The sequence below is a fragment of the Prionailurus viverrinus genome, chromosome B4 (assembly GCF_022837055.1).
Source record: "Prionailurus viverrinus isolate Anna chromosome B4, UM_Priviv_1.0, whole genome shotgun sequence".
Taxonomy (NCBI): Eukaryota; Metazoa; Chordata; class Mammalia; order Carnivora; family Felidae; genus Prionailurus; species Prionailurus viverrinus.
The window spans coordinates 21,343,051-21,367,507 of record NC_062567.1 but is presented as its reverse complement, the minus strand read 5'-3'; positions in this window follow the sequence as shown (position 1 = coordinate 21,367,507).

The following is a 24,457-nucleotide window of genomic DNA, read 5'->3' as shown; positions in this document are numbered from 1 at the left end:
ATGATTTGTAATGTTTTTCTCATTTTCACTGTATCTTTAGCACTGTGTCTTTCTTCTATCACTTCTAGTTTGACAAACAGGAATAGTAAGCCATATGGCATTTACTGTATTAATATTACTCTAAATATTTCTTCTAGTTGTATTTAAAGACAGCATTCCCTTCCTTGAACAACAGAAGTATCACAACTAACAACATTTTTGTTATATTTTGGAGGTTAAACCTTCCAAAAAGATCAGGAATGTAGAAATTTTATTTTTACTTTTAAAGGAAGAAACTGTATATGTTTCATATTAACTGAAGGATATATACTATTTTAAAGCAATTTTTATATTTTCCTGAATGGCTTCAAATACACTGAAGGTTTCAGTGTATCATTTAATCTTATTTTTTTAAACTGATTATAATTTTTAGAGTTTGAATATTTTCCTGCAGTGGAACAACTCTTATCGCCATATTAATAAGAGATTCATAAATACTAAACGCAACTTGTGGATATCATCATAGCTAATAAATCAATAAAAATATTAAGTTGCCTTGTAGTTTTATTATGTAAGTTGTTTTTTGATTGGAAGAGTTATGTTAGAAAAGGCAGCAACCTCTGAGGTATGACAGAAGAGTGATGAAGAGGATGGCTAGAATCTTTATTCACATCATTTGAGAACAACCCTACATCCTTTAACTAAAGCATAAGCACCTTGAGAGCAGGACTGGGTCAAATGCTATAATTGTGGATTTATTGAAAGACCCAGAAGTTATTTTCCTGAATTGAATAATAAAATTCAGTTAATAAGTGTTTCCAGATCTTTGGAAAATCTGGCATAAAGCTCTCTACATGGGTATTTAAAATTTAGGGGTGCCTGGGTGACTCAGTCGGTTAAGCGTCTGACTTCAGCTCAGGTCATGGTCTCGCGGTTCATGAGTTTGAGCCCCACATTGGGCTCTCTGCTGTCAGCACAGAGCCCGCTTCAGACCCTCTGTCTCCCTCTCTCTCTCTCTGCCCTTTCCCTGCTCACACATGCTCTCTCTCTCTAAAATAAAAAAACATTAAAAAAATTAAAAAATTTAAATAAACTCTTCCTAGACAAAAAGAGAAAAACGTTAAATAGCCTTAATTGACATGTTATAAATGTGCTTGGCAGTTCAAGTTACTTATAAATGTAGGAGCTTTCAAGTTGTAGTGAAACATGTTTCACATTTATATTTTGAGAAAAGTTTTGCAGCTAGTTCTGCAAAGATAATCTGAAAGATGAAGTTCATTAAAAGGAAGAAAATCAAAAGCTGAAACAGATTTCCTCTCATGTCCATGGTGCTGTTGGCATTTCTTTTCTCCCCTAGTTGAAGCAGACTGGATTTATTTTGTGCTACTGGCACCACCTGGGAAGTGAAATAGTTCTTAGGACTGTTTGTTTATAGGTTGCAGATGGGAAGGAGAGAATCTGAAGAATAACTTTATCTGCATTATTACACCATAAGTGGGAGACCAGCAGATGTCAGCATAAAGATACAATTTCTGCTGTTTTCCATTACACCTAGCTGAAAATATTGGGTCCTGCTGCTCAAATAAATGACAACAGCTGGAGCTTCTTCCCTTTTCCAGATGATAATTCCCCCTCTAGGGATATAGCAGCACTTAGAGGTATCTGTAGAAGAATTATTTCATGCTCTTGGAAATTACCTGTCCTCCATACACATGACAAATACCAGCTCTCAGGATTCTTATTCTACATTTCTGGAGTAGAATCTTGGATTTTTGTATCTTTGGTAATCTCTACAGGTTATTCTAATGCACAGCTACAACTGAGAACTGATGTCTAAAGGAGTAATAACAAATATATGACTTTTGCTTCCCGTCATACTTGTTTTATCTAAGTGTGTCCTTGGATTTCACTTTTTTGAAAGATATTTGTTGATTTATTTTTATTAATTCATCTACAATTTACTGAGTCTACTATGCCCCAGGAATTGTGCTGAGGCTAAGAAGAGTACCCTTAAGTGTGGTTGAGAAGATATATTAACAAGTAATTTTAATACAAGGTGACAACTATGATAGAGCTAAATTCAACAGTGGGGAGGAACTCTTAAGGAACACAGTCATGACATGACTAAAATATTAACGGGGAGGAGAGAGCCTGGACAGACAGCCAAGAAAGTAAGCCTGGACAGTCATGGGTGCCCCCTGTCCTTGGTGCTGAACCATCTCTTCACCTGCTAGGGTAAGGAAGTTGTTCCTAATATATGGCTTCTGATGATTTCTTTACTACCTCTCCACTAATTCTGAAGCAGATGAGGAAAGAGATAGCAACAATAGAGGAACACAAATATAAGCAGATTAAAGAGGTTTTTGCGTAGACAGCTACTGAGTTATTGACTCAGTAATGTGGGCATTTGGGAAAGTAGAGAGCACAGTTTTCAAATAATTAATTCCAAGAAAAATGTTTCTTCTTTGGAAACATAAGCTCTTCAGTACTTTCTACAGTGCTATTCTTATGTAACCAGAGGCTTTCCAATGATTTTAACAATGTGAAATGAGTCTGGAAATACACCTCTAGATGAAGGGGGCATGAAAGACATTCAGGGACAGAAAGCATTATTAAGCAAAAAAAAAAAAAAAAAAGGAAAGGAAAAAAGGACTCATTCAAGGATCTACACGTAATTTAATATATCAAGAACATATAGTATGATGATATGATATAATGGTGAAGATCTAGCTGTTACCAAACAAGGCCAGCCCTTGGGCTCTCTAAGCAATAAAAATTGACAAGAGGCCAAATGGGAGTTTCAGGCAGGACTTTATTTAATTTTTTTTAATGTTTATTTATTTTTGAGAGACAGAGAGATACAGAGTATGAGTGGGGGAGGAACAGAGAGAGAGACACAATCTGAAGCAAGGATCCAGGCTCTGAGCTATCAGCACAGAGCCCAATGTGGGGCTTGAACCCACGACCCATGAGATCATGACCTGAGCCAAAGTTGGATGCTTAACCAACTGAGCCACCCAGGCACCCTCACAGGTGGGACTTTATATTGGGACTTGTGCTTGAGTACAAGTGAAGCAGCACAAGGGAAAGAATCCTCAGGCTGACTCACTGATCAGGGAGAGTTTTTAAGAAAAAGTTGGGTGGGTAAAGGATGACATATAATCATGTAGAGGCAAGGATTTGTTAACACCTGTGTACTTGAAGGTCTTGCTTTTTCATGCATCACGTGTTTAATTTCATGCACCACATATTAAATCACACCTGGGGGTGATTTTTAGTATCACAATGAGGAAAAAAGTTGGTGAAAGGTCAGCACTGGGATCCATCTTGGAGCAGACTGTTTTGGTCTTGAATCTTCTCCAGTCTTTGTAGGAAGCATCCTCCTTTCAGTAAGCATTCTCCCTATGCATTCCTGCAGAATATGCTACTTAAGAGGCATAGAGTTTTAGCCTTTACTTTTCCTTATGGAGGCAGCCAAAGAATGATGGATTTTGTAGTCAGGGTTGAGGGGACCTGAGTCTAGTCCCTGCTCTGTCTCATAGCTAGGAATTATCATGGAAGATCTTGCATGTCTATTTGTGTGTTTGATAGTGTCCAGGGAGTCTCTTAAACTATCTTCATTCTTTTTCATTCTTTTTCCCTTTTGATCCTCTGATTGGACGAATTCCATTGCCCCATCTTTGAGTTCTCCAATCCTTTTGCTTCATCTGCTCTGCTGTTTAACCCCTGAATTGAATTTTTTCAGTTCAGTTAATATATTTTTCAGCTCTGTGATTTCTGTTTGGTACCTTTTAAATATTTTATATTTCTGGGTTGAATTATCACTGCTTATGCATTGCTTTCTTAACCTCAGTGAATATTTTTATGATTATTATTTTGAACTCTCTATAGGGCAAAGCATGTATCTCCATTTTGTTCAGATTGGTTTGTGAATATTTCTCTTATTCTTTGTTTGGTACATATTCCCCTGTTTTTTTGTTTTCTTTGATTTTTTGTGTTGGTGTCTGCACTTAAGATAAAACAGCCTCCCCTTCCAGTCTTAGAAAATGAGCCTCATTAATCAGTCCAGCTTGAGCTCCTGATTGCCTCTGAAAATTTTTGTGATCATCCAAACCTCCTTCTTTCTAGATGGTTCCCAGTAGTTGAGGGTATAAAAGACCTACCAGTGTTCTCAAGGGATGGATTATAGTTATTACCTAGATGCAGGGTGATTAGAAGCCAGACCCTCAGATAGCAGCTGGGAAAGTATGTAGTTAAGCAGCCTGCAGGGAGAAACTAGGAAATGGGCATTTTGTCTGGGAGTATAGCTACAAGGAAGTTCTCTGGCACCCATTAAGAACTGTTTCTTTGTTTGCTATAGTCCCACAGGACTCATGAATGCAAGCCCTGTTGGGTATTAAAGAGCCAGGCATCTGGGGAACTTGTGTCTTGTGTGGCTGCTACAAAAGCTGGGGCACCAGATATATGGATAAGCTCCTTCCCTGGAGTGGGTTAGATGGAGAAGGCAAGAGGGGTATCCTCTAGCTTCCTTGGTCTCTGGAGGAGAATTGCAGCCAACCCTTATTAGTATCTGCTGAGGTAGAAGACTGGCCCTCATAAGACTAGTAGCTTTGAAAATATGGAGATAAACCTCTTTCAGGGAAAGACTTAGAAATAGGCATTTTTTCTTATTTTCTCTGCACTGAGGCCTGGAGGGGATAGTTGCAGTGAGTGCTCATGCATTGTTAAGAGTTGATTCTTCGTTTGCTATAGTCTTGAAAGTCTCATGGACACAAGCCTTTGGCTTTCAGAGCTGGGCTTGTTAGAAACCCAAACTTCTGGTGGGAGTCTTTAAAGTTATGGTGCTAGATATGGGGTCCAAACCCTTCACTCAGGGTGAAGCTCAGAGTTGGGAGTTTCCTCCCAATTGTATGGCACTGTGCTGGGTATGGGGTTTATGGTAAGAGAATATCTCAGCTTTTCCTATCCGTTTCAATGTGAGTATTTTCTCATTTGTCTAATGTGTAGGAGTCACTCAGCTCATTTCTGAATCTCTTTCAGAGGGGTTTGCTCTGTGTGGAGTTGTACATTTGGTGTGTCCATGGGAGGAGGGAGGAAGAGAGCTCAGGAGCCTCCTATATTGCCATCTTGGTCAACTCTTCAGTCCCCAATTACTTCTCAAATATTTTGCTAAGTTCACACATTGGTTTAAGTTGGTTATTTTACTATTATTATGAATAAATTGCTTTTTAATATGGTTTATGTATTCTTATTTTTATTGTTGCCCCATCTTTGGCCAGTGGGAACTTCTTCAAGTTGTCTCATAAGTGATCTGATGTATGATCAAAGTACTGTATTTTAAAATTATTTGAAATAATGTCTATCTGTGTGTTTTCAGTTTGATACAGAGATGATTTCATTTATTTCATTTTGCTTTTGATATTTAGGGATTGATTTATTTTCATTTTGATTTGTTTTAAAGTTATGTAAAATGTTTACATGATTCCAAAGTCAAATTGACAACACATGTTGTATTCAGAAAAGTTAAGTGTCTGTTTCTGGCCCTTTCTCTCCCTCTATAGATAATCCTTTGATGTATTTTATAAGTTATTTTTTTTAATGTTTTATTTATTTTTGAGACAGAGAGAGACAGAGCATGAGCAAGGGAGGGGTAGAGAGAGAGGGAGACACAGAATCCGAAGCAGGATCCAGGCTCTGAGCTATCAGCACAGAGCCTGACGCAGAGCTTGAACTCACGAACTGTGAGATCATGACCCAAGCCAAAGTTGGACGCCCAACTGACTAAGCCACCCAGGTGCCCCTATAGTTTATTTTTTAAAACTAAAAGTGTGCATGTGACAGGCACCTGGGTGGCTCAGTCGGTTGAGTGTCTGAATCTTGATTTTGGCTCAGGTCATGATCTCATGGGTTCATGAGTTTGAACCCCGCGTTGGGTTCTGTGCTGACAGTGTGGAGCCTGCTTGGGATTCTCTCTCTCTCTCTCTCTCTCTCTCTCTCTCTCTTTCTTTGTCCCTACCCTGCACACATTTTCTTTCTCTCTTTCTTTCTTGCTTTCTTGCTTTCCTTATTTCTTTCTTTCTTTTCCTTTTCTTAGCTAAATACTATGTTTATTATTCTACATCTTGTTTTTCTTACAGCTAAGATTATATTTTGATGATCACTTCATATTAGTATATAGAAGTAATCTCCATTCTTTGTATAGCTGTGAGTTGTAATAGGAAGCTTAATTTATAATGTTTCATACTTTGTAATAGATCCTTTAGATTATATAGAAGAGATTCTGTTATCTGAAATTTAACCAAACCAATAAAATACTCTAAAAAAATCTCTCAAATGAACACTGAGACATCAAAAGAATATTCACAGAAGCATTGTTTGTAGTGGCAAATCTGGAAACAACCTAAATTTCCATCAGTAGTAAGAAGGATGAATGCATGCTGGTATGGTCAACTAATAGAATGCTGCAATAATGAAAATAAATAACCTATAGTTGTGCACATTCAGTATGGATAAATCTTAGAAATATAATATCAAGTCAAAAAATAAGTTGTAGGATATGCATGATTTCATTTTTAAAGAAATAAAAATGTGCAAAATGAAACCATATGTTGTACAAGGATACAATCATAGTACTAAAACCATAACTAAATGCAAAGTAATGATAAACAAAAACTTTAAAATGGTGGAATACTGATGGCAGCCAAGTGGGTAAGGAGGAAGGACAGTGAGGTTAGGAAGGGACCCACAGAGAATCTTAAGCAGGTTCCACACTCAGTGTAGAGCCTGATGCAGGGCTCAGTCCCACAACCTTGGGATCATGACCTAAGCCAAAATCAAGAGTCAGACGCTCAACCAGCTGAGCCACCCAGGCACTCCAATGCTCATTTCTTATGCTGAGTGTAGGATGCATGAGATTTTTCTTTGGACCAGTTGGTTGTTATACCTCAAACACATGTTATAAATATTTTGTATTTATTCAATATTTAATATATTTTTCTACAGAATCATACATCAAATGGTAATGTTTAGAGATTAAGACTATGCAACTATGAATGAAAAAGCCAAGTGACAGTATTCTGTGAATGGTTATTGATGGTATGGAATAAACATTTCAGAGCCAGAATCATATTTATAAAATATAATAATAATGTGCTCTGGAGAACTGTACTCAATAACTCCAAAAGTGATTTGAATAATGGTGAAGATGATGATGTCAAAGGCACAGGTAAATAACTTGAATACATTTTTTAAAATGTAATGTGAGTGTAAAAAAAAGCAATGTTGGTAAATCAGAAGGTGTTTAATAATACACGACTAAAGTATATATATGTAATTAGGTTAAAAACAGCAACAGGTATTATCAACAGGTAGACATTTGACTATTTCATATACATCACTAAACATTTGTGTATCCAAATTGACCAAAACTCTTTGTACAATACCACCTCCCCACCTGCTGTAGGTATAATGCAGGGTTGTGGAAATGGGACAAATCAGTCTTTCTCTCTTCCCTTTCTCCCTCCTCTTCCCATAGGGCAAAACTTACTTTCTTCATAGACATAGTTATTTCTAAATGATGTTGCCTGTTTTGTCACTTTATTTTTATCATCTGATGCCAACTGAAGACCATAGGCTTCTGGAACTAGCTAAATGCAAAGACTGGGATATGGGGTGTAGGTGGTGGAGGAGGGACCTCAGAATCCACATGCTTTTTGCGCTTACTGAGGCTCTTGGAAGTCCCTCGTATGTGGCTTTTTAAAAGGCTGCTTTTATCCTGAGCAATACAAGACACTGAGAGGTTTGCTGAGCACTGCTCTAAATCACTGGGTCACTTTAGTTCTTGGTTTCCTGTTCCTGAACTATTAACTGTCTTCCCATCCTAGTACTGTGCAGTTTCACCAGATATATTTTTAGGCTACTTAATTTTCTTGGCTTGTCTTTTACTTCCCCTTTATTTCAGATTTCCATGTTTACTTCCTTTTTTTTGTCTCCTATCTACTGGTATCTTCTACTTTATGGATTCACCAACTTCCTCTTCCTTTTTATCACTTTCTGTGAGTCCTCAATTAATTTTCTTTTTCACATTGTCACATATTGTTGTGAAGCCTCTGTGTAACCTAAACAGGCCCTCAGAGTGGTCATAGATTTTTCAATAAATTCTTGATAAATTTTCAGTGATAAAAAGATATAACTAATACCACCAGTTAAACTACCTATTATACCTATGCTATTCAGGCACTGCATTAGGCGCATCCCATTAAGTAGGAAACTCTTGTTTGGTAATTTAATTTACAATTTTAATATACAATTGTATAATTTTACAATTTTGGTTTTTTAGTTTTCTTTAAGAAGTGAGGCTTTCCCAATTTCTACTTATCCAAACTACTTTTTTCTTTTATACAAGCAAAAGGCACAACAAAAACACATGCAGTATGGGACATTGACATAGCTGATCTCTTAGATTCGTTGTTCATGGGTTTCCAAAACTAGAGCTGCTATTAGGAGGTACGTACCAATATGGTATCTGTTCTGATTGGTTGGGCTTCCATTCCGAGTGATCAGTATCTCCCTACTGGATGTGAAATATTTTGGTTATGACTTCTGCCTAAGGTGCTATAAACTCATTCTACACTAGATCTGATACGGAAAATGTAACCGAATAGGGAATAGTTTAAAGAAATTTTCAGTGGCAGGTAATTTTCAGAATGAAGCATTACTCCTTCTAAAGATCTGGTGCTCTTATTACCTCAGCAGAAGTAAGGGTCATGGCCACTCATGGCTTCTTGAGCTTCTTCATCAGGTCATTTCTCATGACTAGCCAAATCACAAACACTCAGAACATGATGCAACAAGTACAGAATCATTTCTGTATGTTTAAGGATGCCCATGTATACATGACATCCTTTGGAATAGCCCTGCTGCAAATGCAAATATAAATTTCCAACAGAAAAATTACAGTGATTTTTTCCCTCAAGGATTTTCAGGACTGGATTCTATATCTTAACATGTTCTCATTTTAAACTGCTATTCTTTTATTTGTGATTAAACTTGGACTTTCCATTTAAAAGTTCTGCAATGTTTGGAAAAATAAACTTTTCAAGGGTAACACATAGTAAGTGTATACATAGTAAGTGTATAAAAGGAAAATAGTCTGTAAAACTGAGACGTTGCAATGCCTCTGACTGGCAGGTGTTATTCATGAGAATTTAGAACTATGAGGCCAGGATTTGTGTGCCAGCATTAAGGGTTGTTGAGATTCTCATGGAGAATCAGAACAGAGGTGTGTAGAGCCCCAAAGAGCAACCTAGGACAATGGTGCAAGGTCATTTCATAATATACTGAAGCAAATTTTACTTACTTTAAAACCATTGTGAATATCTGGTATTTTCTCACCTGGTTTCCCAGATAGAGAGCTCCAATATGGGGGCTGTCCGATTCAAAACCACACATTTGGCAATACTTGTTGCTTGGCAAGTATTGGAGAAAATACTTTGGTTGTGGCAGAAAAGAAAGTGAACAACAACAACAAAAAACAAGTGGAAGAGAACCATGGAAGAGCATAAAATAAAAAGAGACATAGAAACAGACATATTAGGAGGAAGAAAGACCAGAAGACTGAGATGGTGGAGAAAGGGTGAGAGGAGGGAAGAGCAGCCAATGGCATTATTTTTAGGGAAAAATATGAAAGAATAGTGGGTTGGAAAGAAGATAAGAGGCTGAAATAGGATTGCTGCAGGGTGAGTTCAGTGGGGCAGCTGAACACATGTGAAGTAAAGGGAATGAAGAAGGTGAATGTGGTTTCCCACTGCTGATGTTCCCACTGCTTACTGTTTGAGCACAGAGGCCAATTCTCAGGGCCGGCAGAAGCAGGACAGGAAGCTGGGTCCAAGGAGAGCCAAGTCAAAGTTGCAGAAAGAACAGAGGCAGGATAGGAAAGAGATTTATCTCAGAAAACTACACAAAGGAGGAGCCTGGGACAAGACAAACAGCTGGATGGTGAGAAAACATGGACACAGAGTTCTGTACCAGCCAAGGAGCCTCTAATGGGGCCAGGAACAAAATCTAAGGCATAGCTCCTGAGGCTTTACTTGAAAGCTGGTAACCAGATGGGAAATATGGCGCCTGATGTCAAAGCTTACTTAGACAGTCTTCCATCAAGCACTGTTCTTCCTGGAAACTGGGTATTGATCCTAGCCGAAATAAGTCCATTGGAAGCTTTGCAGCACCAAAATGAGATTTAAAAATAGTTGTCTCATATAAATGCTTACAAGTGTAGTAGTAGTTAATTAGTCAGTGACCTAATTAGATAATTTAAAAACCAGTATTTTAAGAACTTTAGGCAGTAAATTTAAGGTGAACATCTAAAATTGTGTGAAATTCTGTGTAGAATTCACATTCCATTGAGCTCTTGTCTTAAGGAGAAATGGGTTATATTTAGAATTCAGGCTGCATAGGACTGAATGTCCAAGTTTAAACCAGCAAGTTTTAAATCAGACCAATTGCCATATGTCAGGAGAGGCTGTGCTAGTGTAATTTTGGAGTTTTAAAGGGAGCAGAAACTGATGACTATCTTCAAAGACCTTGAATACAAATTGAACCAGGGGGTTAAGTCTTCTGAAAACCTCGTATAAATGTTTACAAGTGTTTCAAAAGGCAAAATAAAGAGAAACTGGGGAGGATTTTTTTATGACTTTTTCATCTTGTGAATTCTCTGAGAAATATTTCTTTCTTTTTTTTTAATATGAAATTTATTGTAAAATTGGTTTCCATACAACACCCAGTGCCCATCCCAAAAGGTGCCCTCCTCAATACCCATCACCCACCCTCCCCTCCCTCCCACCCCCCGTCAACCCTCAGTTTGTTCGCAGTTTTTAAGATTCTTTTATGCTTTGGCTCTCTCCCTTTCTAACCTCTTTTTTTTTTCTTCCCTTCCCCCATGGACTTCTGTTAAGTTTTTGAGAAATATTTCTAATAGATAAGTCTGTCTCACAGAAAGCTCATAAAAATACAGAATGGTAAAGAATTTTTATCATTTTTCCAATTTTTAACAATTATTATGGTGATATTGACCATTTTTTGGTCAATTTTTAGAGCATTTCCTGCTTTATCATGCAAAATAATTTTTCTTTTATATATTAGAGACTTGGTATTAGCCAGGTCTCCCCAAGAGAGAGAATTGATGTTTATTGCTTTTCAGGATACGTACTCCCCATTTAAAGACATGTGGGGGATCAGGAGAGGGATTGGGTGAACCAGAAAAGTAGAGATAAGAAAAACAGGAGAATTTCCTCATCACAGGACCCTTTCTGCAAAACCATTTTGCTGAAGGACACATGGGACCCCTCTCAAAGCTCTTGACTCAAATTTATTTGTCATCTGCTTGAAAATCTCTCATTTCCCCCATTTTCTATTATCCTAAACATACACCCCCAGATGTTCTGTCTGCCATCCCCCTTTCTTTTCATTTCTTCTCATTTCATCACCTTGTATGAAATGATGGAGATTTAATCATATGTAGTGCAGCATCAAGGACAGTCTTCAGTGAAAGTGGATGTTTTAAACTATAAGTACATGGTGATAAAGACTATGGTAATGACCAGTATAGTGTAGATTGGTGCCACTGCCTTGATTCATGTTAAAGCACATGCAATTTTAATCCTATTATTTTTGCACGAAAATGTCAACACAGTAAAAAAAAACCCCACAAATAACGTTTTACAATTATTAATTGTAAAATAATTTTGACCCCATGGGCTCCCTGAAAAGGTGTTGGGATCCCCAAGGTTGAAAGAACCCCATTTTGAGAACCACTGCTCTAATTACTATGTAATATTGTTTTTTGTATTGTAAACATATGTTGTTCCATCCATATTCCCACTATCTTCTTAGGCATAAATCATGGCTTGCTCTTTGATTTTATTCAAGTTTTTTACTCAAAATTTATTAGAACTTAACAAAGTTTTATTTTGAAACTATGTCAAGAGTCTAAGGCACTTCAAACATTTAAATATATATATAGGACCGAAGTAATACCAATGTGACATGGTATAAAGGGATCCATATATAGAGAGAGAACTAAACTATGTTTCTCAAAAGGCAAGTATATTGCCAATTCCTCTAACACAATTCAACCTTTATAATTGGATACAGAGGTGTGCAATTATTGATGAAAATATGGTCATGTTATGTGATTCTTCATGTCTTAAATTACTGTGGAATATCAAAGTTGAAAACAATGTTTCAATTTTATATACTTTTTATATAAATAGTATATAATGTATTATATATACACCTAGATAAAGCCAATTGAAAATAACTCTGTTTTTGTAAGTTTTACACTTTTTGAGAGTTTCATCTTTTATTTTTAAACCAGAAACCTCCCAGCCCAGGCCCAAGCTGCTGCTGATCAAATTCATCTCAAAATTCTATCAGCATTATTCCTCCATTCAATCATGTTAGAATCAAATTTTTGACATAGGGAGCATGTTGATTTTTATAAATGATATTTTTTTGAAACTTTATTTATTTATTTAATTGTTTTGTTTTTGTTTTTTATATGAAATTTATTGTCAAATTGGTTTCCATACAACACCCAGTGCTCATCCCAACAGGCGCCCTCCTCAATGCCCATCACACACTTTCCCCTCTCCCCACCCCCCATCAACCTTCAGTTTGTTCTCAGTATTTAAGGGTTTTTATGGTTTGCCTCTTTCCCTCTCTGTAACTTTTTTTCCCCCCTTCCCCTCCTCTTGGTCTTCTGTTGAGTTTCTCAGGATCCACATATGAGTGAAAACATACGGTATCTGTCTTTCTCTGCCTGACTTATTTCACTTAGCATAACACTCTCCAGTTCCATCCACGTTGCTACAAATGGCCAGATTTCATTCTTTCTCATTGGGTATTTTGGCATGTATCTAATCTGATCCACTGTGTGTTGATTTTATGTTTTATGTCTTCAGAGGGCAGTCCTATTTGTCACATTTTCATGCTCTTGGTATGCCAGTAATGGACCTTAACCCTGAACAGAGTGGCCAACGGCTCAGTCCTCTGGATGACATTCATGCCATTCTTCTGAATACACATTGACCCTTACTTAGAACAAGGCATCCCCCTTTTGGGAGCCTTATCTAAAATTTTCCTCTCTGACATCTCAGTGTACCTGCCATTACAGATCGGGGTATATCTAGGTGAGTTCTGAATCTTCTTGAGTTATGAGAAATGCAGACCTTCATCACTGTGATTTGCAATGAAAATTTGAATATTACTGGAAGCAGAATGCTGATTATATTGAAATGGACGGAAATAGCACCTCATTCACTTGCAAATAGACAACTTAATTTCAAATGAGTTTTTCTAGGTTGTGATATTTTTTGCTACCTTCTAAAAATGTTTCTCCTTAAAAAAAGGGCCACATCCTTCCAAAAAAAAAAAAAAAAAAGAAGATGCATTTTATTAAGAGAGTCGCATAATTTGCAAAGCTCATGCGGTGAGTGTAGAAATGGAATATTAAAAATCTGTCCATGTCTACTTTCATATTTTACCCTTGAGAAAATTGAAACAATATGCAACTTCTGAACAACAATTAGTATTACCATCTGTTACTACAGAGATGTAGTCAATAACCTTGTGCTTTTTTAGCTTCTTGATTTTTAACATTTTTCTTCTTAAATGTTTTTTTTTTGAGAGAGAGAGAGAGAGAGAGAGAGAGAGAGAGAGCACGCAAGTGGGGAAAGGGGCAGAGGGAGAGAGAGAATCTTAAGCAGGTTCCACACTCCATGCAGAGCCTCATGCAGGGATCGATCTCACAACCCTAAAAGATCATGACCAGAGCTGAAATCGAGTTGGACACTCTCCTGACTGAGCCACCCAGGCACCCCAATATTTTTCTTCTAAGTCCACTTTTTTGGGAATAGGTCTGAGCCTTCTGTGATGCCACACTAGGAAACCAAATTTCTCTTTTTTTTTTTTTAATTTTTTTTTTCAACGTTTATTTATTTTGGGGACAGAGAGAGACAGAGCATGAACGGGGGAGGGGCAGAGAGAGAGGGAGACACAGAATCGGAAACAGGCTCCAGGCTCCGAGCCATCAGCCCAGAGCCCGACGCGGGGCTCGAACTCACGGACCGCGAGATCGTGACCTGGCTGAAGTCGGACGCTTAACCGACTGCGCCACCCAGGCGCCCCTCAAATTTCTCTTTAAAATGTTTTCATGAGTGATCTGGAAAAAGAAAATAAGAACGTGCATGTTAGATTCATATATACTACTGAATTGGTTGAGACTGAAACACTGTGTGAGTGGTACTGATACTTTGTAATCTTAGAACAAAATTTAAGTAGAAATGGAGAAGTTAGAAAAAATAGTCACACACAAAGAGGACAGTATTGGGATAGAGAAATTGATCACTTCCTTGGTGCCTATACCTCTCTCTCTGTGAGACAGGCCATCTCAATTGCCTTGGGAAGGCTCTTACTTTCTATGTGACATTGACCCTCATTCAGGGCTGATTGGAGTGAAAGTGGTCACCTGACCCTTATAATAAGGGTCACCCAGAGTCTCTCCCATGGGAATCTGGAATTGCAACAGGGAAATTAAGGAAATGTTGCTTCATGCTATTAGAAAATATTTCTGAAACCTATGATGTCAGGACTCCAGGTGAGTCTGTATAAGCCAGAGCCACATGTAAGAAAAGTTATAGGAGAGGAGCGCCTGGGTGGCCTAGTCAGTTGAGCATGTGACTCCTGATTTGGCTCAGGTTGTGATCTCACAAGTTCGTACTGTGAGCCCCATATTGGGCTCTGCACTGACAGTGTGGAGCCTGCTTGGGATTTTCTGTCTCCCTGTCTCTGCCCCCCTCTCTCTCTCAAAATAAATAAACTTTAAAAAAAAGTTACAGGAGAGGAGTGAGATTTGGATCCTCCCAGAGGAGGTGAATCTGGAATGTACTGATGGGCAGAAAGAAAGAGATGAGAGATCATCTTTCTATCACTTTAGTAGTCCTTTAATCCTCTGATTACCCATCAGTGGCAAGGAGCACAGTTGTGGGCGATGAGGTGGAGGGGGATGCTAGAGCTTGACTATGAATGTGGTCCAAGGTGAAATTAAGGATTGTGAGCCTCTCCCTCAGGGCCGTGGGTATTAGTCAGGAATGGCCCAATTTGACTTGTTTTAGGAGAATGTCTTTGGCTGGAGGGTGGAGATTGGATGCCTATGGCCTAGAAAGACTGATAACGTTGAGAAGTGGATAATGGGAAGAATAACTTCCTTTTGGTTTTAACTTCCCTTGTGGCTCAAGTCCTGGCGTCCTTAAAATAACCTCCCCCATCCTTGAAATTCATCTTTTCTTTTCTTTCTTTCCTTCCTTCCTTCCTTCCTTTTCTTTTCTTTTTTCTTCCTTCCTTCCTTCCTTTCTTTTTTTCTTTTCCCTTCCTTCCTTCCTTTCTTTCGTTCTTTCATTCATTCTTTCTTTCCTGAGCAACCCATATTGCCCAGCAGAACTGCTAGGTAAACATTCCCACAGTCACCTGTAAAAGTAAGCTGTTCGCACCCAAACTTTCATCCTGTGCTTCTTGTTCGAGTGAGTCTCATAAAAGTAGGATTTATCCTCGGCTCTGTTGTCTTCTTCAGTCCCCTTATCTAGTTTGTCACTAAGTCCTGCCAATTCTTCCCAATACATCTTAAGTCTGCCTTCCCTTTCCTTCCTCTAACCCTCCTGCCTTTGCTCTCTCGGGAGTGTTCATCAGCTTTCTCCTCTGCTCTCCCCACCCTTGGCTCTTCCATCTCCAATGTACACTTCCCCTGGGTGTCAGGAGGAGCTTTTCGAAATGTGAATTTGTCCATGTCACTTCTGAAATAAAATCAGCTCAATTTCCAACTTCTAGCCCTAATTTATCACTCAGCTTTTACATCCCACCAATCTCCAGGCCAAACCTTGCAAGTGCATTAACTTTTCATTGAACTAGCTTTCTGTTTTTCTGTCTCCTTTCTTTTGTTTATTTTACCTCCTTTGTCATGAAGTACATTTCCTACCTCACTTTTGCTATCTTAGTCTATGCTCTCTTCAAAGTCAGGAAGAAGAAAGCTTTATTAACACCAGGGTATAGAGCAGGAATGGGTGTAGATGTAATCTGAAAACATTTTTATTATGGCTAAAGTGCATCATTGTTGAGGATTTTATTTGAGATTTGAGAAGGCAGACAGAAACTTAAAGAAAATTAAAAAATCATTTTTGGCTTATCAGGCATTCTATAGAGCTGCTGGAGTTCTATGAGATCTGGAGCCCAGCCTCAAGAAGGTTATGATCTGGCAAGTACATAGCTTTCCAATATCATAGGCTATCTTGGAACTACTATCTTTATCTTTAAGAGATGGGTGGATACACACACACTCCAAACTATTCTAAAGATTGCTAGCATGGTACCCAGAGGCTTCTGGAAAACTAGCCTTTGTTCTGGGTTCCCAGTACTGAGTTTAGAGATAAACTTGAACCAGCTGGAAGAGCCTAGGAGGTGGAGAATACATGGGTGCTTGTCCTTGAGATTTTACTGTTGCCTGTATAATTCCATGATGGATGAGGTGTCCTCACCCAGGTGAGGTGATCTCTAGCACATTTCCAAATTAGGACTGCCAGGAAGGAGAGAGGTTAGGCTTCTAGTACCATCTACAATTGTGCATCTCCTAGGGAGAATTTTTGGAAACTTGTACCTCTGGTTATCCTGGGTGATGTTGGTGATCTCTTTGCTGTGTATCTTGGCTGTACTCTGTGTTCTTTCTATGGATAGCCTTTCTGATTTACCTAAATCTAGTCTTTTCCCAAACTATTGAAATCTGAGCCAACTATTATGTTTGTCAAAAATGGTACCAGCTTTATCTATAGATTCATTTTTGCTCTATTCAGGCTTTCTAAAAGCTATATCCTTAAGAAGTATTGGTATCCAATGTTTTCCTGAGTGAATTCTTTTAAATTTTCAAGAAATAGATAATTCTGATGCCTTTATAACTGTACAAGAACACAGAAAAAGACAAGTTTTTTTTTTATAAAACTGGCATATAAATTTTGACAAAAATAGCACGCAAAAAGGAAAATTATAGGCTAGTCTCACATGTGAGTGTCTATGCAAAAATTCTAAATAACAAAGCAAATAAAAGCCAAGAATAAACTAAAAAAGTAGACAAAACCAAGTTGAGTTTATTCTAGGACTTTTAAAAAGGCTTAATATTAGAATATTTATTAACAATTTACCTTAGTAATACGTCAAAAGGTAAAAAGATATAGTCATGTTGATAGGTATGGAAGAGGTATTTGATAAAAAGTTAATGTCTATTTCTGACTTTAAAATTTTTTTTTCTTTTTTTTTCAACGTTTTTTTTTTATTTATTTTTGGGACAGAGAGAAACAGAGCATGAACGGGGGAGGGGCAGAGAGAGAGGGAGACACAGAATCAGAAACAGGCTCCAGGCTCTGAGCCATCAGCCCAGAGCCCGACGCGGGGCTCGAACTCACGGACCATGAGATCGTGACCTGGCTGAAGTCGGACGCTTAACCGACTGCGCCACCCAGGCGCCCCTATTTATTTTTGAGACAGAGAGAGACAGAGCATGAATGGGGGAGGGTCAGAGAGAGGGAGACACAGAATCCGAAACAGACTCCAGGCTCTGAGCTGTCAGCACAGAGCCCGACACGGGGCTCGAACTCACGGACCACTAGATCATGACCTGAGCCAAAGTAGGACGTCCAATCGACTGAGCCACCCAGGCGCCCCAAGAAGAGTGGCATTTAAAATCAATGACAAGAGGGGAGCTTGAGCGGCTCAGTCAGTTAAGCATCTGACTCTTGATTTTGGCTCAGGTCATGATCTCACAGTTCATGAGTTAGAGCCCCACATTGGGCTCTGGGTTGACAGTGTGGGGGCTGCTTGGGATTCTCTCTCTCTCCCTCTCTCTCTGCCTCTTCCCTGTACATGTTCTCTCTCTCAAAATAAATAAACTTGAAACAAATGAAATAAAATCAATGAAAAGAGTAAATGAATAAATAATATTAGAACAAGTGATTAGCCATTAATAAACTCCTACATTACTTCTTTTTTTAATATGAAATTTATTGTCAAATTGGTTTCCATACAACACCCAGTGCTCATCCCAACAGGTGCCCTCCTCAATGCCCATCACCCACCCTCCCCTCCCTCCCACCCCCCATCAACCCTCAGTTTGTTCTCAGTTTTTAAGAGTCTCTACTTCTTAAAAAAAAATAATCCAGGAAAAAAATTCAGATAGAGCAAAGATTTAAATATAATAAATAAAGTCACAGAAGTGTCAACAGAAAACGTGAGAAATTTTTTTTTTATAATTTCTGGTGTGGGTATGGATAGGCATAAAGCCCGAACCCATTAAGAAAATGTCAATAAATTTGCTTCTATGAAAATTAAAACTTTCTTTATGTCCAAAGGACAACAAACAATCAAAACAAAAATAAAAGCAAAAACAAAAATTCTCCACTCATAAAAAAATACACTGACCAAAGTTTAGAAAAATATTGGCCAAGTTTCTGTACCTGAAAAAATGAGCAGTATTTGTTTTGCTCTAGGGAAGAAGGTGTAGAAAAGAGATATGGGCAGAGAAAGATGGGGCTCACTCCTGGGGATGCCTCTCTGTCTTTGCTCCTCACTTAGAGCTCAGTTGGGCAGCCTTCTTCTCTCCCACCCTTTCGGCCACTCTGTCCCCTTTCCTGCCCTCTCAGAGCACATTTTTGCTCATATACTCCAGTGGAATGGTTTAGTCATCTTGAAATAGCATCTGACATATACTAGGTATTTAATAAATACTGACCATAACAAAGAAAATGGTGGTTTTTAAAATTAGTTCATCTTTTGTGTTACTCTGGCTCTTGCAAATACCTATGTCTTCAATGTCTCACATCCCATCCCAAACGACCTTGCAAAAGAATTTTCTTAAACAAATGCAGTTGCCATCCTGAGAAGAATTACAGTGCCAGGGATAACAGATAAATGTGTAACTACATGTATTGTGTATATGTATATATATGCACATTTGTATACATTTATCTATATATATACACATGTACATGTACATTCACATGAAAACAAATATACCTAGAAATATGACCTCACACAGCTATGTATTTCTCAAATTTTACCCTCTATCTGTTTACTTCTATATTCAGTAATACATATAAATCCAGAAACACATATACCTATAAATGTTTATGTATGTATATATATACAATTTTATTCTATGTCTATATAAACATATATACCAATACATCTATATGTTTGCAAATGTGTAGAAAAATTGCAGTGTGATACAGCCAAATCTCTTTACAGAGGTTATCTACAGGATTTGTAGAAAGGCTTTCAGGTTCTGATTTTTGCTTTTCTGTATTGATTGGATTTTCCAGATATTTTATTATTTTGACAAAAAAAAAAAGACTTAAAAGTGAAAATTGTTTGGAAGAACCATAAAAGAGAGAGTGAAGATAGAAAATATTCCCAGGTTTAAAATTTTCTAGAAAATACTTGCAGTCATTTTACCAAATTCTAAATGAATTTTTAAAATGTTTTTATTTATTTTTGAGGGAGAGACCACATGAGGGGGGGCAGCAGGGGAGGGGCAGAGAGAAGGGGACAGAGGATCCGAAGAGGGGTCCGTGCTGACAGCAGAGAGCCCGACATGGGATTCAAACTCATGAATTGCGAGCCATGGTCTGATGCTCAACCAACTGAGCCACAGAGTCTTGAATCTTGGGCTCTCTACTTAAACAGCAGCAGCAACAACAACAACAAACAACCTGGTGCCCCTCTGTCATCAGCCTCCTGCATCCTGCAGCAGGGTTGTATGCCACATGGAGAAACATGCAGCCACTCTTCCAGCCCCCAAGAGCCCATTCTGGATTATCAAGTGTCCTGACTTGTTCCCCTGTGCTTTTGGACCATATTCACTATTTCCTATCATCATTCTGGGGGAAAGAGAAATGGAAAGAGAAAGAATATAGATCCCAGTTCTGTTTCTCCTTTCCCTCCCTCCCTCTGTGTGTGTGTGTGTGTGTGTGTGTGTGTGTGTGTATTTTCCTAATTGCTACTGTTAGGGTTTTTTTTTTTAAGTTTATTTATTTTTGAGAAAGATAAGGAGAGAGAGACAGAGAGAGAGGAAGAGAGAGGATCCCAAATAGGTCTGCATGGTCAGCACAGAGCCCTACCCAGAGTCTCAACTCACAAACCATGAGATCATGACCGGAGCCGAGATCAAGAGTTGGACACTTAACCAACCAAGTCACCCAGGTGCCCCTAATGTTAGGTGTTTTTATAATAGAACCTCATGGAGGCAATTGTTGCCCACTGCAGACTTGAATGGTGGGGAGTAATATGACACTTCATATATAGCGTTTAAAGGTTCTACTTTTTAAAAGTACCAGTAATTGTGATTTGCCAGCCTCAGCAACAGCATTCATCAGCATGCTGGCAATATGACTCAGAAAACAGTTTCTTTTTATTTAAATGTGCTCAGTTCCACTCTCTGCTTGTGAAAGGAAACTGAGGGGTCTAATTATATATGAAGAATAGATAAGTGACAAAACAAAAGATTTGTCCTCCAAGAACCACAATAGAGAATTAGGAGTGGAGGACAAGGAAATGGCAAGAATACCAAAAAAATTATTTTCTTTGTGTCCTTAGGAATTGAGGTGAAATCTGGCACAAGCCAGAAGTTTACCAGTGATGAGAGAATTCACAGAAACCCCAGCTATTCAATGATGACTCCTTGCTCTCAAAATGAAACTGTCTTTGTGTTCCATGTGTCCTTCAGTGTGAAAGGAGCAGAAGAAATTAAAAATGAGGACCCAGAAAACATTTTCCTTAGAGTGATCTCTAAAACAGCTGATGAGTCCATTCTTTGTAAGTGAACATTAGAGAGAATGAATGCAAATGTAGATGCTGTGTGAAGGCACATACAAAAACTGCAGGAGGGGCATCTGGGTGGCTCATTCAGTTGAGCGTTTGACTTCAACTCAGGTCATGATCTCAGGTCATGATAGTTTAGAGCCTGTTTGGGATCTTCTCTCTCCCTCTCTGGTCCCCCCATCCCACCCCGCCCCCGCTCTCAAAAATGAATAAACATTTAAAAAAATACTGGAGAAAAAACAGCCTGAATTCCTTGAGGAAGACACTGATGCTGCTTGGTACTGCCCTTTGAGCAGGTTGAAACTATAGAGCTGATAATAGGAGCCTAGATTCCAGAACAGGTGCCCTGAGATCATAATATTGGTACCAGTTTCTGAGCATCGGCTAGGAGCCAGGCATGAGCCAGGAAGATGCTGGTGCAAAACTCAAGTTCAGGTGACTCCATCTCACTGTGAAGGGTGAACATATGGACGACTATTGTGACCATTGTGTGCGGATGTGGAATTTGTTTAAGCTGATTATGGGCTGGAGGAAGGGCTCAAGGGTGAAAAGAATTAGGAAAGAACACTCAGATATTTAGGCTTCCACTTTCATGTTGGGTTCAGGCATCTCCTTCAAGCTTGTATTGGTTTTATGCACAGTCTAAGTACGTCATAGTTTTTCACCTTGTGTTGCTAAGGTAAGTAAGGTCACTAAGGTAAAGTAAGTTACTGAATACACTAATTAAAGCCTAACTCTGTCAGTTTAGTTTTATTCACCCCCTAAAGAGGATTTTCTGTGAAAATGTAGCCCTGTCTTTTAAGGGTAGCATTATCATATGGAGTATTGGTAACCACGTATGAGCCTCAAAGGAATAATTACATTATAGTTGAAAATTTAAAAGCCCTGTGAGAAGCTTTCTATGAGAAAAAGATGGTGCTTTTCTTCAATACCATATTCTAGAAAAAGCTGAGGAGGCTATTTGAAATTTTCTTATGGGATCTCTTTGAAGATGTCATAGAGTTTTCTGCGTGGGAGAATAGACTTAAATACAATTCTGGAGAAGACGAGTCTCAAGTTATTAATGATAACTGGAATGTTTCGAAGACATCTCTAGTACTTGAGGTTTGCTTCATGTAGAGTAATCCCGTTTTCCCAAAGTAAGTCCCTTGGTGTCACTCTCAGACCTACAATCTCTGGAAAAATCAGATGTTAGTTCTTGCTTCAGTTGACATATATTATAGACAGAAACGTGGGTGTCTGACAAGCTACATTTGGCAGAGATGGGGCCATGACAGGGCAAGGTTGGGCTGTGAGTAAAGAGATGGCAGGGAAAGGGTCAGCAGGGAAATGAGTCGCCATTACTTACTGCAAATTGCTTTTCACACGGTAGAGGTAATGGGCCTGTTCATTGTTGTAAACGGAGACACTTATGGAGATATAGATTCCTGGCTGAGATTTCCAGTGGAAGCCAGGAAAGAATTCTAAGTAAGTGGTATCAGAAAATCTGTGAAGAGGGGCCCTGGGGTGGCTCAATCAGTTGAGCATCAGACTCTTGATTTCGGTTCAGGTCATGATCACACGGTTCCTGTGATGGAGCCCCACATTGGGCTCCGTGCTGACAGTGCAGGGCCTGCTTGGGATTCTGTCTCTCTCTCTCTCTCTCTCTGCCCCTCCCCTGCTCTCTCTCTCTCTCTCACACGCACGCACACACACACACACACACACACACACACCCTCTCAAAATAAATAAATCTTAAAAAAAGAAAGAAAGAAAATCTGTGAAGAATTCCTGCTGAGCAAGCAGAGGCTTGGAGCAGGAATCCTGGGTTCTCTTGCTTTTCTTGAAAGTTACTTCTCATTACTATGTCAGGTGATCCAACCTTAGAGCTACACATCTTCTGTTCCTTTTTCCTTTGTGCCTGTGTGGAATTCAATGCACTATGAAGCAGCAGTAAAGACAGCTGGGACCTGCTGGCCAGGGAGGAGAATATGCATTTACCAGGTAGGACAGCGATCAGAGAGAAAAAAAACACTCGAATATTACTTCAGAACCCATTAAAATTCAGAATGTCTCAAACTTGCTTAAGAAAACAAGAGAAGCTGGGGCGCCTGGGTGGCGCAGTCGGTTAAGCGTCCGACTTCAGCCAGGTCACGATCTCGTGGTCTGTGAGTTCGAGCCCTGCGTCAGGCTCTGGGCTGATGGCTCAGAGCCTGGAGCCTGTTTCCGATTCTGTGTCTCCCTCTCTCTCTGCCCCTCCCCTGTTCGTGCTCTGTCTCTCTCTGTCCCCAAAATAAGTAAACGTTGAAAAAAAAATTTAATAAAAAAAAAAAAAGAAAACAAGAGAAGCTGTTTAGGGCAAAATAACACGTTTTAAGATTAAAAAATATCTTTTCGAAGAAGGTGGTTGCAAACTTGAGAGAATGCTGGCTGAACTATATCAAAGACGTTTGGTGCAAGGGGAAGCAGGGTTGGCAGGTCTGAGGCAGGAACCGTGTGAGGAAAGGAAATTTAGGGAGACTGCTAAAGTATTGAGTATTCCCCGTGTTTCCCAGGCAAGGGGCAGTTGAAGACATAGGGCTGTGTCCTCCCATCAAGACAGTTCTATTGCAGGAACACTTTGGCCCTGGTTCCTTCACCAGGTGTTGGATCCTAAAATAGAAGTGTTGCCATCAGTGTCATCACTGATTTTGACAGGTTCTAAAATATATTTTGTCATGTAAGAGGTGCTTCTGAGATGAAATATATTTTAATACAGATTTTGAGTGCAATCAAGCCCCCTTTAATCTAGAATGACAAGCAAGTGGCATGACCAGTGGGATAGTTATGTTAATTATTTTTCTCTAGAGACAGAGTAAGCACTGACATATTTTATTAAAGGCAATAAAATGCATTAGCCACTAATGCTTTCATTTGTTTAATATGTGGCTTAAAGATGGCTTCGCCTTGTTTAGCTATTTTTTTTTTCAGATTATTCATATATGTTTCGGGAACCAGTTGTTCTAGGGGTCATTTTTACTCACAATAATATACAGCACCAAAAAAAATGTCCCTAATGAGTTTCTGAATAATTCTGTTCTGTGTAAATAGTTGGATATTGGTCGGTTATTCTTATTTCTTTCAGTTATTATACAAAATGTTTACTGAGTACCTCATCCAGAGCTCACAGCCTGGGAAGGGAAACAGCTAAATAAACAAATAAATAAACAAATAAGCTTGTATGCTTTTCTCCTGTTAATCTGTTTTTATCAGTTTTATTTTCAGACCCAGCCAGAGACCGAGAGTGTTGAGGAAAAATCCCCCGCACTGTTTTTAATTTTCTTTATGGGGGAGGGCATATTAAAAATCTCTTCTGAAAATGCATGCAACTCAAAATGGAAGGATTTTAGCTTTCCAAGCTAATCTTAAGAAGGATAGGGTTAAGAACAACAATGCTTAAAAAATAAGTTCTCGTTCTTGAAAATATTAGGGAGGTAGTTACATTCTGAATTTAAGTTTAATCTCTAAAAATCACAACTTTTGTTAAGGAAGATACTACTCTCCCATAGAGCTTCTGACGGCATCAGTGGTTAAATGGCAATTGTTTCA